We start from the raw sequence: 20,146 nt of genomic DNA on the forward strand, positions 1-20,146 counted from the left end.
AGGCGCATATATGAAAGTTTTCAGGGTCATTTAGCAGTTTCTTATCAAGGGTGTTGGTAATTTGCAGATTTAAGTAAATTTAGGGGATATATCTGGAAGACCTTGGTCAAAGCCTGAAACTTGTTATCTGTATTTAATATGCAAGAATTTGATAGTGGCGATAGACGTGTCGAAGATTCGTATCTGCTTATCCATTATCATAGTTAACGACAAGCAATTGAAGCAATTTTTAATGGCGACTGCACAACATTTGATGGAATTTGTACAGATATTGCTCATAACAGAATGTTGAGTTCATTGAAAGAAATATTGCAGTTTCATGTCAAATAATCTGTAATTGCATATTGACACTTTAAAATCTTGAAGAACTCAGCTAAATTTGATAAAACTTGTCGCACATATTAAATAAAGAAAGATATAAGTATAGTGAAAGATGTCAAGCCGTTCCATGGAATATAATCGCTAATTAGTATATCAAATGGTTGTTTTAATTAAAGCTATACGGCGATGGTGACTGCACTAAATTTCATTAAATTTTCCATCGATATCGTTAGTAGGAACATATGAGTAACATGATAGACATATTGTTGTTTCATGTCCTGTGACTGATGATTTTCGTAAATAAACAAAGTGGTTCTTATCTCAGTCATGATTGCATAAAATATGATTATATTTGTATCGAGAATGACTACACCAAATACGGCTATTGTCGCGTAGCGTGGTTGTGATACGGGTAGTCATGGTCGACTTTTGATACGTACACTCTGGGATAGAACGTCGGAATTGTAGAGACGGTGACGGGTACACAGTTATGGTCGGCGTATTTTATTAGCTGAGTAACGCGCAAGTTACACGGTAAACTTCTATGACTTACACTAGGCTAACAACAGTGGTTGGGTCACGGTCGAACGTCGTCTCGGAGCGTCTCAACAGGTTCTACGTCTAACACACTAAAACGTACAGTTTACATTGAGTGAGGATCTGCGTACTGTCATGACTTTAGTATGCGTTTACAATTAACTGAAGACAGTCGGCAGATGTGAAAGGCAGGAAGGTCGCTCCCATCAGTACATCTGTCACCATAGCGTCCGGTCAAAGCTAATGACTTATTAAGCAGTTGTCAAAACAATACATTCACTAAAAGCGGATGGACTGTACTTCAAACAATCACGAAAATAAACAAGGAAGATGATTCTCACGATACGTCACGTGCAGAAGGGGTTAATGTCGGTCAGTTCATTGTTAGTCGTTACAATTAAAGTCAAGGGTAAAGTTCTTAGCAATCGTCGGGCTATATCACACTATTAAACAAGACAAAGGCATATATTCAATGAAGACATACTGTAAATTGCGTACACTAATAAAACACGGGGTCATTTTCAGTGAAGATTTGGTTCAAACATGGAAAACGCTGGAAATGTATTTACTCCAACTAGCAACTTAGGTGACTGTATACATCTCACTTGTCCACTGTGTCCGTTCTATAGACGTCCTTACGATGTTGATTCTCACGTTGATGTTGTTGGATTTTGATATCTTTGCTAAATATCCATCGTGTCATTTTGTGAACGTGAATCGGATAGTTACCTTAACTTGCCAAAATGGGACAATACAGTGTATGTGCTGTTTTATGTCCAACACACAAAAACGTGGCATGGGGAGAGACTAAGGAAAGATGTGCCAGTTCTGTATCCGTTGATACATTCTGACTATTGCAATTCAATAAATATCATAGAATTAACATCACGTTAACTAAAATTCTCGTTGACTTGTTTTTGAATAACCCTTATAACAGTCAACTTCAATACTTGGCAGAATTACTCCAATCTCCCTACAAATATAGAGTTATGCAAAAAGCCCCATGAAATAATTTTTCTTGTCCCTTTTATTAATTTTGTGTAAGCTTTGATTTGACAAACTGATATAAAACACATCCCCCTTATCTGTCTTACAAGCATATATTAAGGCCAAATTTCCAGTAAATGATTCAAATCTTGACAACTAACGATCAGTACGTTAATGTCAAAGTGCGATGACTTATGAAAGATAAATATTACAATACTCTAATACAGCTATGCTCTTCTCACCTTTAGAGTGACTGAAGTTGTGAGCAAGAGAATGACCGATCGCTTTCAAGCATTTCAGCATTCTCCATTTGGAAGTAACTAAATGAAATAGTACCCTCAAAATCCGCTAACTTGAGACCGGGGATGTATTTTTAATTTGTCTACTGATTATGTTTAAATTTTAAGAAGAGTTACATAAGAAAGTAAGGTAGGAAACTCGGTTAGCGGCACAGCTCCACGCGCACAGGAGTTGCTGGTCGTGTTGTTACCAGTGTATGATGCAGACTTTTTGAAATCGGACCTAAGAATCTCATCCCTTACCGTCTTTTATCTTAAGACCTGCTAGCGAGTTATTGGGTCAGGGCGATAAGCCCCGGCATTGGTGATCGGTAGAACAAATTAATAAAGGGGATTAAGGAGGGCAATTGACAGATTTGGACTGTTTTCTTTGACATACTATACTGACATAACGAGGGTAAGTAATATGTACAAACGCGACACACGTAAGGCTTGTATAATGAAAAATTTAATAAATGACAGTTATTGATCGTATTCATAACTTCTAGAACAATAATGCCTGCAGTACCCCGTGATTAAATCATCTTTTTCAGTACCAGTAGCATACATGGTTTCTTGAAAGCAGTTTAAAGTGTATCTCGTGGCGGCTTCCGCACGGTAGAGTACTTTATTCACAGGTCGGTTTCCGAATATGTTATTTAGATATCAAAGTTCCTTATGGATTGGCACATACATTCGTGACTTTAAAATTCATCAAGCCGAAGGTAACAGTTATCATTGGAACTTTCCGAAAGTATCACCATTTTTGCCCCTCAATAACAGTTATGTGAAAATTACACATCCATTTATTTCCCGGATCGGGCAATGCTTGCCTGGTTCACAACTTTGAAGCTTTAGCTGGACCCCGTGGGTAGAAAGCTGGCTTGAAATTAGGATCAGTTAGAGCCTGGCGATCCATCTTGAAAGAATCAATGGGATACTCTGTCTTCCCATCGATGGCCATCTGACTCAGGATCTTTCCTAACAGACAGGAGAATCTGTAATGGAATATAACTACAAACTTCAGTGCTAGTCCGTTTATATAGCTCGCAGCAACTCTGCTCGAACGGGTTGAACAAAGAGAGTTGTCCCTCTACGTGCGTTATAAGTTATTGATATAGACCGTGATAATGCATACCGCACAAGTTTCATAAAGCAAGCGAAAAGTCCATCACAGAGGCTGAACAGGCGTGTCGAAAAAGTAAGTTAATGCATGGGTGTTTGTACCCATCAAGCCCAAAAGTAAGAAAATGATCAATTATCTTTAAAAACCACCAGATTTGATTGATATTTGGCCTAATTATTGGAATTATTAAATTCTTTAAAAAAATGTCTGCCCAAATCTTGACGAGTTCAGTCACGTGACCAAATCTGATATTTTCCCGCCAAAATTTACGTCTTTATTAATTTTAATATTCCAACCGTAACCCGTTAAATTTTCTTGATTTTCTTTGCACTTTTGGAAACAACATCTATCATATTCTTTCAAAAATACATGGCACTCATGAAACTCTATCTATACTTCTTTCTGATATTACAATATTCATTTAAAACGTCAAAAAAATTGTATTTGTTGTTTTCCGTGAAGAAATGTTATTCAAAATTCAATAATTTTGCATCTGCCACTAGTTCTAACACAAGTTCCCATCCCATTTTACATTAATTGGTCATAATATTTTAAATATTTTGATGTTTAGCGGTTGGAATATTCAGTTATTTGCAATATACAATTTTGGCGGGAAAATAACAGATTATGGTCACGTGACCTGACTTAGGTAATATATTATGATAAATTTCAACTTAATCAAATGCGAAACATATTTTTGGCAATTTTCACAATTTTCTGACCAGGTCTGATTAAAAGTATGTTCAAACTGATTTTACATGTATGTAAGCCTGTGCCCATGCATTAACGTACCTGAGGTGTCGAAAATGTACCATGTTGCTTCCCTTGGTATTTAACGTACCAATTATCCAAGCAAGGATAATTCATAATTACATGCTACCAACACTCAGCAATTTCAGATATGTTAAACTTTTATCAAAATATTGAGATAGTATGAATGTTTTGTTACAAAGAAGAGCAAATGTGAGCCCATTATTGAATTTCATAATGATATTGTGCCATAGATGCAAAATAGGAATTCATGCAACTGCTTTGCCCAGGATATATGTTCGCTCAAGAAAAATAATCGCAATCATACCAATCCATAATCCAATAACACTAGGTCAAAATTTGTAAGACAATAGTTGTAAACATAGACACAAAACAGCACAGAACAGACAGTAAATAGACAGTACACAAACAAAGTCAAATTCATGAAAGAAAGATATATGGACCTCTGGCCAAAAGACCAAGAAGTGATGTCAGGTGTTTCGAAAATAGTAAGCGCATCCTGCCCCACATGTGGCACCCGCCATATATCAATCTGTAAGTCAGATAGGTAGTGGTCACTAACTAAGGCCCCATGTCACCGATGCAATCAGTGATCATTTGTCGAAGAGAGATATTGTATTTATCTACCAGCTTGCGATACCTGCCAAAAAAGCGTTTGAATGTAGAGACAAGTCTTGCTCTGGTGTAACCTTGATTTAACAGTTTGTAAGAGAGATGGCCATGTCTCTCTACAAAATCACCATATGAACTGCATGCTCTTGCATATCGAATAAGCTGGGAAATGTATACCCCATAAGCAGGTGAGAGTGGAATATTACTGATGAGGTGTGGAAAATTGATTATACTAAAGTTGAAATCATCTCTCTTGTCATATAGCCTAGTAGAAAGGTGACCATTAGAGTCAAATCAAGTAAAATGTCCAGATATGAAGCAGAAGAGGCCGTTTCTGTAGAAACTCCATTGCTACACCGTGGCCGAAAAGCAAGGGCATCCTCAATAGGTAAAGCTATACAACTCACTTAAATGCATGTCCAGCGCCATTACAGAATATAACTTGCGGAAAGCCTTTCTTTTCCAAGGTATCGATGACGAAGTAACGATCGGGAGTCATCGCGTAAAGACAGGTCTTGGAGTACAACAGTGGTCCTACAGCCTGGTAGAAGTGGAAATCAAAGTCATCGTCTCAGGGGTCTAATATATGTATTGTTAGGGCTGTAATTAACGTTATCCATGGTGATCGTAACTTTCGACGTTGCAAATTTAATCGAGGAACTGAACAAGAAAACGTGACATTTTCATAAGAGTCACAACATGCTGCATTCAATAAGTTTACAATAGAATGCTGTAGTTAGAGAAGAAATATAGAAAGAAAATGTTAGATAAATGTTTACCTTGGGCAAATATTTCTCGAAGAATTCAACACACATTTTCTCTCTGACTGGGTCAGGTTTAAAATTCCTGGTTTCCGGAGTAACTGGTGGCCCTCCAGCGTCGATTCCTATTTTACTTCCCGTATTGCCATGGATTGGCAAGCCGTAGAAGTGATATCTCGGTTCGTGAAACATCCAAACGGGAAAGCTGAGAAACGAGAAAGAGGAAAAATAGACGGAACCTACACAAATGTACATGTGTAAACGGGGATGACGTAGGGTCAGTTGACGGTGGGGCAAAATTTTGCCAGATTGCTGACATTGCTATGGTTCCTCGCTATGCAGGAAGAGACTTGAACATTGAATGAAAGCAATAATAGGAACTTGTCATTTCATGTCACTAGACCCAAAGAAACTATGGAGCAACCTTTAACTTTCTATCTCACGTCGCTCAACTTCCCAATGAATGCTGGTCTTACATTTTCAACTGCAAGGGTTCACGGGAAAAAATGGAAACGTGTTTGTCCGTAGAAGAGATGTAACCTGGTCCATTGGTAACACAGCATTTTAATTATTTATAATTCCTGAAGTTGTTTATATGTGCAGTTTGTGGTAAAAAATGAACCATTCTTGAATTGAAACCATTCTACAATGCAGAAGTCATCAGACTGAATGTTTGACGCTTTTGTTTTACCCGAAATATTCAGAATCAAAATGATATAAAATAATTAAACAATTGAACTAGAAACCATGGCCAAGCACTACCATGATCACCACCACTGTTATCACTGCTGTTGAAATACATAAAGTTTCCAAGCACCAGCACGTAAGGTACAGCTTTGAGATCTCTTTACATGAATAACAACGTTGCTCTGTAAATGTTGGCAACAGAACAATTTTGAATGAAAAGAAAAGTCTCTTCCGATCATAATACTTTAAAGTTATTTTTCTAACTCTGTAGTTTACCTTACACGCTGTTGACTGACTGCCTAACGTACAATGTAAATGTTGCAAATTGAATGACAGTCTCTTTGCCCATTCCATCGACAAGGTGAGAATCTCTTTCAATAAAATATTTTCGTGTACATCTCAAAGGAACTAAATATACTAGACCTTGTAAAAATATGATATAAACCGTTTATCGAACTTACTTCTCCTTGGTGAAATCCTTCATATTGGGCGTGGCTAGATACGTGACCTGTTCCTGGGTCACTGTTAAAGGAAGATGCACACCAACAGATCCTAACACGTGATTGACCCAGGCACCAGCAGTGACGATGATGCGACGACAACGAAATACACCCTGGTTTGTGTAAACCTGAGTTAATCAAATTAAAACCAGTGCATTGTTTAATATTTCCACGAAAATTGAAGAAGGAAAGGAAAGCATGTCTTGATATCACCCATTTAGGCCTGAAAGACAGAAAGAGACAGAAGACACAGACAGGCGAAGTCTAAAGAGAGAAATGCGACGGACGGGGAGGTAGCATTGGCTACCTACCTACCTACCTATCTACCTACCTACCTACCTACCTACATACCTACCTACCTACCTACCTACCTACCTACCTACTGACCTACCTACCTACCTACTGACCTACCGACCTACTAAGCGACTGACCGACTTACCGACCAACTGACTGACCTACCGACATAACTACCTACCTACCTGCCTACATACCTACCTTCCTATCTACCTACTTACCTACCTACTCTTATAATGAATTACCGGTTCGATCAAGATTTTCTATGTAGGATAAGCAGACAGTCAGGGATAGAGCCGAGTAATTGGGAAAACAACGACGATTTAATGCTCACCAATCATTGGAACGGTACAGGCTCACGCGGAGATATGCAATGGGTGTGGGGTTGTTGTCCGATTGGGCTAAAAAGGCTGTTTGAGGTAACTTTCTGCTTTTACTGCTCGTACCGTGTACAGTGTGGCCATGTTTGAGCCTACGCCAGACACACAACTACTCATGATTCCAGAGTTTATGCCTACATTTATGGAACATTGTATCGCCATCTATGGCCATATCTGAAAGTTCATTTATCTTTTTCATTGATGACTAAGCAATGGGCTTAATGATTTATAAGATTTGCATCACACTGCTCCCTCCTTAAAAAGATTATCTGTCCTAATATAACATTAAAATGAACAACTACAGAAAAGATATAGAACAAGTAACACGCATAAACTGCAAGAACTAGTTTTGGGTCCTACGATCACTGGTTACATAAATTTTCCTCAGTTAGCCCCATGCATGTCCTTTACCGTTCCTCAATGAGACGTTTGACGTTTCCTTGGTCTCCTACTTCTCTGCATGCCTCTCTCAGTGCTGACGATGCCCGCATCTAGTTCTGAAGCTTGTGCAGATGTCACGTCTTCCTCAGTGGGTGATTCATCCCTGTCATCATCACGCTCGCTGTCTCACTTTGGCTGCAGCCAGTCAGCCTTCCAGTCTCCACTATATTTCCACAGTAGGTCCCGGTGGACGATCTTGGGTTGTGTGCGAGGTCCTTTTTGGATTCTGTACACAAGATCATTAATGCAGTCAACAACACCATATAGACCTTCCCACGGTTTCGACAGTTTTGGTGATACACCTTACTTCCCTTGTGGATTATATAGCCAGACAACATCACCTGGCTGAAGCCTTGGTTGTCCTGCCCCGGTATCATAGCACCGTTCATGTTGTTGCTACTCCTCCCGATGTTCTCTCTGGCAAAAGACTGAACATTGTGCATTCTGTCTTGTAGCAGTCCGACATACATGCCATTAGAAGTGATTTCTTCCTCTGGAAGACCATACGCAAGGTCAACTGACAGTTTCATTTCTCTTCCTAGAATTACCATTGATGGGGTAAAACCAGTAGTTTCATGGACTGCGGTCCTGTAGCTCATCAGGATGAGAGGCAAGTGCTCATTCCAGGTTTCCTAGTTATCCTCGAAAAAGATGGCTAACTGATTCTCAATGGTCCTGTTATATGGTCCACCATCCCATCTGACTGGGGCTGCAGTGGGGTGAGTCCTTGTCTTCTGTATATCAAGAAGCTCACACATTTTGTGGAACACAGCTGCCTCGAAATTCCGACCTTGGTCAGAGTGTAATTCCAGAGGAACACTGAAATGTTTTACGAACTCGTCAACCACCTTCCTAGTTACCGTGACTGCTTCTTGATTTGGTACTGCAAAGGCTTCTGGCCACTTGCTGAAAAAGTCCATAGCAACGATAATGTAGCATCTCAGGAAGTGGACCAAGGTCATCAATGGCCAACCATTCAATCGGTGCTTCCACATTGTATTTGCCAAGTGTTGCATGCTTCCTATGGTATGGTCCTTTCCTTCTGGCACACAGCCCACACTTCTTGCACCAGAGTTCCACTGATTGCCCTCACCCTACCCAGTAGAATATATCTCTCAAGCGAGACAACATTTTCTTTGCTGTCTAGTGCCCTCTAGTCGGGGTATCATGCAACTGTTCCAGGACCTCTGTCTGTTTGGCTTTGGGTAGAATCAGTTGTCGCTGGGTGATGCCACCCTTCGGCTTTTCCCATCTGCGATAGAGTACACCTCAATGTAGTTCAAGGGGAAATCCCACTGAGACCAATATGCTTTAGTTACTGGGCCATGGGGACACATTCTCCATTGAAGCCGATCTCTTGATTCACCGATCCACAACAGTAAGTTTCTAATATCAGGATGCCTTAGTTGGGCCACACGGAGGTCTGCTACCTTCCCATCGTCAGAAACATATGCTTCATGTATAGGTTCAACTTTCCTAGTTTTAGGGATCCTGTGTCCACACTTCTGTTCTTGAGACAGCTGCACTGATGATTTCTCATTCTGCCATTCACGTTCTTCCTGCCTATTGCAGTGTTTGCACATGTCTCCACATGGCCTGTGTGAAAGGCTGTCAGCTGTAAGATGGCTCTGTCCAGCACGATGATGGATGATGAAGTCGTACCCTTGTAGTTTCTGGATCCATCTGGCTGTCTGTCCCTCTGGGTAGGGAAACGTCATTAACCATTGCAGAGTTGAATTGTCTGTTCTTATAGTGAACTTTCTGCCATATAAGTAGTGGTGGAACTGGTCAACTGCCCTACCCACAGCCAGTAGTTCTCTTCGAGTAACACAATATCGGCGTTAAGGGCCACTCAGCACACTACTGTAATATGATAGCACATATTCCTCTCCGTCCTTCTGCCGCTGTGACAGAGCTGCACCTATCGCACCTTCGCTTGCATCTGCGTCAACAATTAGGGGTCTTTCCTGCTGAGGAAATCCAAGAACTGGAGCAGACGTCAACTTCTGCTTCAAGACATTAAATGCAGTCTCACAATCTGCGGTCTAAGCAAATCTGCGACCTTTCTGTGTAAGTTGATACAGTGGTCTAGCTATTTCAGCAAATGATGCTACAAACCTTCGGTAATACGAGCAAAAATCGAAGAATGCGCGGACTTCCCTAACATTGGATGGAGTAGGCCACCTGGGCACTGGTTCTGTCTTTTCTATGTCAGTTGTTACACCAGCCTTGCTGACAACATGTCCAAGGAAGCCAACTTGGTGTTTGAATAACTCACATTTCTTGGGACTAAGCTTCAGTCTAGCTATTTGTGAGAGATTCATGACTTGCCTCAAGTTACTCAGTTCTTTATCAAAACTCTTCCCATGCACAATGATGTCATCGAGATAGATAGACCAGCACCACGGTCCATGGCAGACCCCTCAGGACTTGCTCAATCAGCCTCTGAAAGGCGGCGGGTGCATAACATAATCCAAAGGGCATCACAACAAACTGCCACAAAACACTCCCAGCAGTAAAAATTGTCTTCTCTCGATCTTCTTCTGCCACTTTGACCTGCCAGTACCCCCTCTTAAGATTCAGTGTGGAAAACCATGAACAGCCCGCCAGATAATCAAGGGTTGTGTCAGTTCTGGGCAATGGGTATGTCTTTCCGGGTGACCTCATTCAACTTCCTGTAGTCCACACAAACTCTTGTTGATCAATCTATTTACAAGCAGAATAAGTGCAGCCCATGGGCCTTTGATGGCTCTATAACTCCGTCTGTGTACATCTTGTCAATCTCTGTCAAGGCCTTGGCTTGTTTTTAGGGTGGTCATAATGACAGAGAATCGAAGAAGAAGGAACTAAATAAAACCAAGAATTCAGATAAATTATATAGTGTTTGGCATACTGGACATTATTACAAATTGCTGAAAAACAATGTATCGGGAAATATGTATAACATCATTAAATCGATGTACAGTAAAATCACATATAAGATTAAAACTAAAGAGGGCCTTGCAAAACAATTTCAATCCAACGTGGCAGTAAAACAGGGATGTACTTTAAGTCCAAGTTTATTCAACCTGTTCATTAATGACTTACCTGAAATATTTGACCATGACAGCTGTGATTCGCCCAAACTTAACAAATCTCATGTCAGCTGCTTACTCTACGCACATAATATTGTCATTTTGTCAAAATCAAAGCAAGGGCTGCAGAATTGTTTGGATAAAATACATACATACACGTCCAGGTGGAAACTTTCAGTCAACACTGACAAGTCAAAGATAATGTTTGTACATCTTCTATAAATCTAATAGATTACTGGATAATGATCTATTCTTCTTAGAAGGAGCAGAACTTGAAAATGTAAAACAGTTTAATTACCTTGGACTAGTAATTAGTCCTAATGGCAAATTCAAAGTAGGGATGGAAAATCTGAAGAAAAAGGGACAAAAAGCGCTATTTTCACTAAAAGAAAAAAATGCATTCGAAAATCAGCTATAGAAGAGGTGCATATCAACTTCTGTCGCTTCGTTTTGGGTATTTCGAGAAACTCGTCAAAGAAGGCCGTCTATAGTGAGCTTGGTAGATATCCGATTGAGATTTTCGTCCAAAAACAGTTAATTAAGTTTCATAACCGTTTAAATAATACTGATCACGCCTTGCTAAAGGAAACACTTTCGGTAAACAAACAATTACGAAGTAAATGGTATATGAAAATAGAGTCATTATGTACAAACATAAATGCATCCCATGTAGTTTCAATAAAATCTTGATGAAATTATCCAACCTCCAGTTTCAATATAATATATGATAAACTAAAAGAGGAGTTCAATGAAAAGTGGAAGCAGGAAATAAGTGATGATAATAGAACAAAACCAAATGCAAAAAATAGACTGAGAACTAACAGGATCTTTAAAGCACGAATTGGATTCGAAAATTACGTAGTTGCCTGACAAAATTTAGGATAAGTAATCACCGTCTTAAAATTGAAACCAGACACCCTAGCAAAACATCCGTGTATGAAAGAATTTGTGACCTGTGTCAAAATAATGAAATTGAAGATGAATTTCACTTTATCATTACATGCCCTGCTTTTAAGGAACAAAGGATCCATTTATTTGCAGAAGCGGAAAAGCTCTGCGCTAATTTCAAGTCTTTGACAAATAAGTTTAAATTTATTATGGAGACCTTGGGAATCAATTTGGCAAAATATATATTTACATGTATGGAGTTACGGCAAAAACAGTATAACAATAATCACTGACTGCATTCTGTTTCTTTTTTTCTTTTTGCGATATGTATGTAGTGTCTTCGTTAAAGACTTTTTCCTTGTATTTGCAGTGAGATTTCTGAGACACTGTTGTTTTTCTTCTGAGTTCACGTAACCCGTTTCATCCCTTCCACGGAATGATGTGTGTTAATTAAGTATTCCTCGGCCTTTGTCTGATGGGTGTTGAGCTACTTGTATGTATTGTGTGCTTCACAAAACTTGTTCTGCCTAAGTCCTAGTTGCCCCTGGAGAACACATCATGAAATTCCTTAAAGAATCACGCTGTTCCTTCAGACAACGCCACATTTCGGATATGAAGAGTGGTTTGTAAAAGTGCGCATAAGGACATGCGTGAAAGCGAAGAAAACGATTCCATCAATATGAAAGTTAGTCAGAGTTTCAAGTACATACCAGTGCATGAACACCATCTGCATCCTGATCCAGTTTCAACACAGCACAATTCTCCAAGATGGTGGCGCCATTTTTTCTGGCTAACTGTATGTGCGTGGCATTCGCCATGGCAGCATCCACCAAGCCTGAGTCTTTTTGGTAAAGGCCAACGATGTCGGCTCCCGTGTTAAACTGGGGAAACGTTCCTTTATCTGGTCTCCAGTCAAACGTTCATACCTAGTCAAGATCAAAGAGATAATTAGTCGTGAGTGATAAATTGTCTGAGGTCTTATAAAAGCAGCTATGTACAATGCAGCCTGCTGCCTTTGATGTAACAGTAGGTAAAACTCATAGACTATTTGATTCATATACACTACGAACATTTTAAAGAGAAATGACAGAATGTCTCCTCCGACTCTACTTTTTGTGTTTGTAGAGCCTGTTGGTCAAAAATAGCGCAAACGGCATTTGGAAATAATGACTGCCTAGTATTATCGGAATTTATCAACAACCCCACTCACTGCAAATTAGACGGACCACGGAGTCAATGTGTAACATATAGCTGAAAAACTATTTTTCACATTGCTATTTTAAACCATTTTTGTGATAAAAGGAACATGTATATGAATAAAAAAGCAAAAGACGTATTTGTAAATGGTTTGTTGAGTGACAATCATGTATGCATCGGTTGAAAAAATTTGGGGTTATAAGGTATAACAGTAATGTAAGAATAATTAGCAGCAAGGCTAAGTTGACAGTAATTAAGACAATAAAATTCTACACTAAGCTATGGAAATCTGAATGAAATAAAAGTTGAAAGTGGGATTGTAAAGCAGTCATAGGTGACATGATAAAAAGTGTTAATTCATGATAATGTATGCAAATCAACCGATTTCCGTGCTTCTCTTTTCTCCCAATTTCAATGTTTACAAAGAATTCAATTCCATTCTGGCTGGATCGAATTTTGTGAAATGTTCACATTATGTTCTTTAAATGCTATAAATCAAAAGGACCATTTTGTTTGGCAATAAAGTTCTTAGATTTTGAATAACAGACGTTTTAATCTTGCTAATTATGTTTTTAATCACTTTTCTTGGGTGTCCGTCTTTCAACCCATGCGAATTGAGGATAGATCATGCAATATAAAAAGTGCTTTTTTTCTACATGTTCTATTCTTTCAAGTGAAATATTACATTTTAGAAAATAGAGTCAAGTTTTTGACTTGAATTAATTTTTATCTTTAATACTAAAATTGAGGTTTTCTACCCCAAATATACATTCCCTTCATCCTTCGAGTAAACTATTACTACCATACTAAATTTACATTCTCTACTTTTTGAAAATATATAGCATGATGGGGTTTCCTTGTCATCTAAGATGAGCAATATACCTTTGAAAAAACTGTGTTGGCAACATGCAGCTCCACCTTAATTCACAGGATGTTGCTAAACGTTTTTTATCGTATTATATCACCAACAGAGTATCACCTGTACCATTTTCCATAAAATTTGATGCAGTGCTTCTGGACATTCAACCCAACATCACACATTCATCATGTATGCAAATTAGCAATTGATTTAAACGATACTGCCAAATGTTATAGCATTCTATGACAGCACTTTGAGATCATCATCTGTACCAAGTTCATCAAATTTGGTATAATATTTATGGACATATCAAACAATTAAAACAGTTCAGTAAATATTCATATTAAAAATTAACTAACATGACGCTGAAAAATGTCTTGATTCTCTGTTAAAGCAACACGAGCTAAAATCTGTACCAAGTTTAATGAAATTTGGTGAAGTATTTCTTGACATATCAGCCTCATTACAAAAATTCATTATATTATAAAGCGCATAGAGAAGGCGGTTTATGACATGACTGAGATCTAAAACTTGATAACATTTACTGTCGGAATAGTCATACAGCGCAGCATTTTTATAATTGAAATGTGTTGAATTCGAGAAAGGAAGAGGGGAGAATGTTCTTTACTTCTATGAAATTCACAAAACGTGAGCAACGAAACAAAAAAGTAGCTGGACTCGGCGAAAAACTGTCCTGTCTCTTTTCTTTTTCTCCCTTCGGAATCGAACGTAGTAAACATGTGGGCATTCGTGGGTAAAAATTTAGTCTCAGGAAGAAATGAAGAAAGGGTAAACAGGCTTTATTTAACCCAAGACAAATTGACTCAACACGAATGTACATACGGAATGTTCTGTTTCTTCATTGCATCAGCAAACGCGTCGATTGTACCGGCGATCTCCGGAATGGAAGCGTTACCTAACTGAAGGCCACCGCACTTGTACACCAACTGTATTCCAGACTCCTTTTCGACCTCTTCGAATGTCGTGAAGGCGTCCCTGACCAGTGTCGTGTAGCATTCGTCGTGGTATAACATACGTCTGCAATAAGAAGCGCATCCCCCGATTGAACTCGTTAAATGTCAAAGCTTAAAAGATTGACGGCTGATGGTGATCAAGTTAAATGCAAAGGTATGTACTAAAGCACAGTTTGACATGTTATGGAAAATATTCAAGCAAACAAAGTGTAAGAAGTAGACATATATGAGAAAACGTATGTAAAGTAGCGATAAGATTCTTAAAAAGTGAATGTGTTGGTAGACATCTCTGGCCTGTGTTTTCAGTTAAGGCACACTCCGCCGTCGGCGGTTTTAACAGTCTCTGAACGTCTGACTTGCTGTAAGTATAATTATAATGCGTAATTACACATATAATTATGTGATAAATATCTATACAGTTGGAAATTTTGTGGCGATACAAGTGAGTGTCTCTTTGGTACATCTAGAATTTTATTGTTTTAGTGAACAATAATACTAATTCAAATGGGCCGAGTTTGAAGCTGTGAGTTGGAAGGTCCTGAGACGAGGCCGCCTAATAGTTAATCGTGATTGGCTTTTGTCTTTTATCATTAGGGAGCATTCGTTTTTTACAGGAAGGGGGTGCCGGTGGAGGTAGACTTTTACAAAACCATTTGGGGGGTCAAATTTTACAATCAATGATTGTTGGTTTTTATGGAGTTCAGGCAAAAAACAACAGAATTGACCAAAAATATATAAAACAGAATACCAACATGGCTTTATTCTGTCTGAACAGGTGATAACAAGCAGAAAAGAGCACTTCTGTTCATAAAAATAAAATTTCCAAGTTGACCAAGAGGAATAAGTGTTATGCAATGTTCACAACGTAACTTTTATAACACTTTGAGTACTTGGGAAAATAGCTCAAATTTTTGAAAACATGGTATATGAAATGTTAGCAAAGATTTTTGGACTTTGTATTTACATACATTTAAACAAGAAATAGGATTTTAGAATTTCATCGAAATGTTGATTTATTATGATAGATAGATAGATATACTTTATTGTCCATAAAAACATGGAAAATTGTCTTTAAACATCAGGACCGCTATAAAAACACCAAATACGGACAACACCATACAAATTAAAACAATACAATAGTTACAGACAAACACAACACTATGTTAAAAGTTCCTACTTAAAATGGTGTTTGCTCTGGTTCTCCGGATGGAATCAGACATATTCATATTTAAAACAGCAACTGCTGACGGTTTAAATGACTTCTTAAAAAGATTCTTCCTAGCCCTGGGCACAAGTAGACGGCATCCCGAAGGCAGATATTGAAACTTGTCATTCAATGGGTGAGATTTATCACCAAGAATGGATACCCTTTCCTACGAAGAGCATAAGTATACTGTTCTCCAAGATCTTTGAACTTTGTCCCGACAAGTCGACTACATATGTTTACAATTTTCGTTAGTCGCATTCTCTCTTTAACAGAAATATGACCAAACCATGTGACAATGTTATAAGTTAGAATGCTTTCAATACAGCAACGATACACAGAAACAAGGATGTGACTGCTAACATTGAAACTCTTTAGCTTCCTCAGAAAAAATACTCGTTGGTGAGTTTTCTTATAAATTTTGTCTGTATTCTCTTTGAAACTTAACTTCTGGTCTACTATGGACCCTAGATATGGAAATGATGATACTATTTCAACCTGTTGGTTGTCAATGGTAACAGATTCTACTTTTTCTAGCTTTCTGCCATTATTAAGAACCAACTCTTTCGTTTTTTTAATATTTAAGGTAAGAAAACTGTCTTTGAACCATGAACACAGGCGATTAATTTCAGGAAAGTAGCGTGACAAGGATACTACGCCTTTTAATCTGGCAAATAGTGCCATGTCATCAGCAAACTTGAGCAAAGTCAACAAATTATCCGATAACATGATTTCGTTCGTGTAAATTGAAAAGAGTAATCCGATTTTTTCTAATACAAAACTAGGTAAATCTGCGTATTTATAGGTACTTGATTATTTATATTAATGTACTCTATTACACTAGGGTGGTTACAGGTGTATGTGTGTGCAAGAAATTTGATTTTAGAATTTCATCGAAATATTGATTCACTATACATTGTAGTCTATGAGTAAATTATGAATAATTTTTTTTTACGATCTACAAAATTAGCTAGTTTTATAAATGTTTGACATTTAATATAAATGTACGTAATTAGAATAGGGCGTTTGAAAGAGCAGATGTGAACAACAAATATGATATTGGAATTTCACCCAAGTGATTATTTGTAAAGTTCAAAAACGATTTTTTGAAAGTTCAAAGTTCAAAAAGGTCATAACTTATATGTCAATTAAGATTTTATTGATACAGACTGTGACATCTGGGGTAGGGGCACTGTTTTTTGGGCATGAAAATTGGAGAGGTCACTCTTTTTCTTGCAAATACTTTTGAAGGTCACTTTTTTTCACCAAGCCCTTAGGGTGCAAAGGGTTAATGAATTAAATCCGATGAAAAATTTTGCTGGGGAGTCACATTTTACAATTGATGAATTAAGGGGAGTCAAATTTTAGAAATATTATTTAGAGGGGGTTGCTTTTTGTATTTCATTTGTAGCTGGCACCACTGGCACCCCCTTCCAGTAAAAAATGAATACTCCCTAGCGGACACCAATGGTGATGTTCATATTATGCTGAAAATATATAAACGGAAAGTCATGGAACGGTCATCCCAAGGTCTTCTAAGAAGCTATAACAAAATCACATATACATAAATCTGAATGGAAAAAAGAACACACTTCTTTTAATTTGTGTGTCATTCGTCATTTCTCACACGCAAGTGACACAAACGATTGAATAGGCAAACTACACTGGGTCAGTTTGATAATGCATCGGAGTGCTAAAATGGCCTGCAATTGCAGGACGTAGAAAAGGTAAAGGTTAAAATAAGAAGATGAATGGAAAACTTACATGATGCGAGAGTGGTCTTGCGATCCGCCATTATCGTGTCCAAGTTTGAACTGCTCAAGGCCAAGAACATCTAGGGGATAATGAAGGTATATAAGCTAATGAAATACTACTCAGCAGGTGTTGTGTAAAAGACATATGCTATTGGAGGAAGACAAAGTTTGGCCTGAACAGATCAAGAAAACAATTTTCCATTTATTCGACTGTCAATCTTGATCACCATCACGTGAAACAAGTCACACAGGTACCCCAACAATGCAATTTCACCGAGGTTGTATATCATGTGATGTTGACAGGCATCATCTGATAAAGTCAACGCGCTATATCAGCGGCCAGTGGGAATGTTTCTAGACAAACTAAAAGTTCGTAAATAATTTCCAAACAATTATAGCGCGTGGTTTTCGATATCGGCGATAGAGGGTGCACTGTATAGCTGTCTTTTACCTTCCATTGAAATGTGGCATGAAATTCATGTCACAAGGAGCATTAAAAGTTAAATACGGATACGTTTACAAATGTGTTTAAATTGGCGTATTCAGAATTCCTTTCAAGTTGCCTTTCGTCACCGTAACGATGGTATATGTAAACTGCTCTGCATGATGCAGGTATACGCTTAAAGAGCCAGTTATGCTAACTTTTTTATGTTTTTTTTTTATTATTTGTTTTGTATATCAATTGCAACTTCTTATTCTACTCCCAAATAAATGTTGAAACATCCACTATTTAGCTTGTCAACTTAGCGTCTTTATGTGTAAAATACATTGCTATTGTTTACATTCGAATTCTAGTCCGGATCAGAAGTCATGCAATTCACACACGTACGGTGAGTTGACACGTTTAACACTGTGTATATCAACATGTTTTGGGGAGTACAAGAAGTCATAGTTGACATTCAAAACAAAAATGACGAAAACTTATCAAAAGTTAGCATTACTGGCCCTTTAATCTTCTTGCAACGTGAACACCCCACTGTTGGCACTCTCTGCATGAGAAGGCTGGTGTGCTCGCGTATGCTCACAAAATCCAACAACCGACAGAAAAACAATAATCATACATGAATGTTTACATGCAGTGGTAAGTTTGACAATCGGCAAGATGACGACGGTAAGTTCATCGGTCAGAAATGTACAGTTCGAATCTCTTATGGGCACTAATATTTACTGTGATGCGTCCCGCACTCTCATTTACTCACATTTATTTTTTTCAAGAAAATGAGCAAAAAGAAGTTGATGTGACTAGTCAAGATCGATACGCGAGGCGACGAGAAATAAAATGTTTCTTTATGGCCTTAATTTATCGCCGGAAGTTTACCCGCGAAGCCTTTGACAATCTTCCAGATTTAATATACAGAGTGTGTTCTCAAGTCAGATATACAAAGACCGGGTATATGTCTTTCGCTTCACGAATGGTGTTTAATATTGGGCACGAATAACCAAACCGAGTGACCATCTATCCTTTCTAAGTCTTCGCCATGGGGGCGACGACCATACAAAGTCCAAAAGTGAAGAAGTATACTGGTCTGAACACAAACAATGTCAAAAGCCATCAGATTATATCCTACCAGGAGGTTGACGTTGAGACCAAAATACATTCTACTTTGTCACACTTCTTGTCAGATCTCATGTTCCCTTGCTTTCTATATAAAACACGACATGGGAAGCAGGCCGGCAGTATCAATTCACAAGCGACTATGACAGGATACCCGAACAATGCACATGATGTAGGCCCTTGATACTGCGGATATTATCAGCGCTTGCGCAAACCTACAAAAACAATCCCGTATGTATAGCATGACGCAATGTCACTGTAACTTACTTTTACCAGCGCGTTTGGACAGCCAATACACGGTACCGCTGCCGATTCCGCCACAACCAACCACGATGTATTCAAAGTACCGAGGTTCACCAGAGCCCGCCATGTGTATTTTACCTCTCAAACGGCGCCACTCAGATGACTCGACTGAATATTGTGTGAAGTACCAAAGGGATATCAAAGCTGTTATCTGTGCTAGCCGGGGTCATGACACTCACTCTGTCGTGTATGGGTCATATCATATTGTTCTTTCGAAGAACGACATTTGAAGGTCACATATTATAAGTACTTCATCAATACTTCTAAAAGGCTGAATTATGGGACCTTTGGAGGGATATACGAAAAGAAGCAATTTGTTAATATACATTTTGTTCCGTGGAGGTTGAGCATAGTGTTGCGTCCTTTTTTTGCAGAATTCAAAACATTTTTAATTCGAAATTATGTGAACAGTTTCATTAAAGTAAAATTTCTACAAATTATTCCTTAAACAATTTACTTCGCTAATTTATCCATTTTTTGACAAACCCCCTCGAATCGATTGATCCATCCATTTACTATCAATTAGACCTTGTAATCAACAGTTGACCCATTATGATCCAAATACCCATGTGTAGGCTAAGTGCTCGTTGCAGGGTAGTAAACACAAAGGTACTTCAAGCACACCGCTACTTTCATATTATGC

General features: G+C 38.3%; 1 pseudogene; it reads right to left on the bottom strand.

Moving 5' to 3' along the window:
* Positions 1 to 2,819: 2,819 nt before the first annotated feature.
* LOC139148189 (monomeric sarcosine oxidase-like) lies at positions 2,820 to 19,652 on the bottom strand (annotated as a pseudogene).
* Between the last annotated feature and the right edge of the window lie 494 nt (positions 19,653 to 20,146).

This window comes from Ptychodera flava, chromosome 13, assembly GCF_041260155.1.
Source record: "Ptychodera flava strain L36383 chromosome 13, AS_Pfla_20210202, whole genome shotgun sequence".
NCBI lineage: Eukaryota > Metazoa > Hemichordata > Enteropneusta > Ptychoderidae > Ptychodera > Ptychodera flava.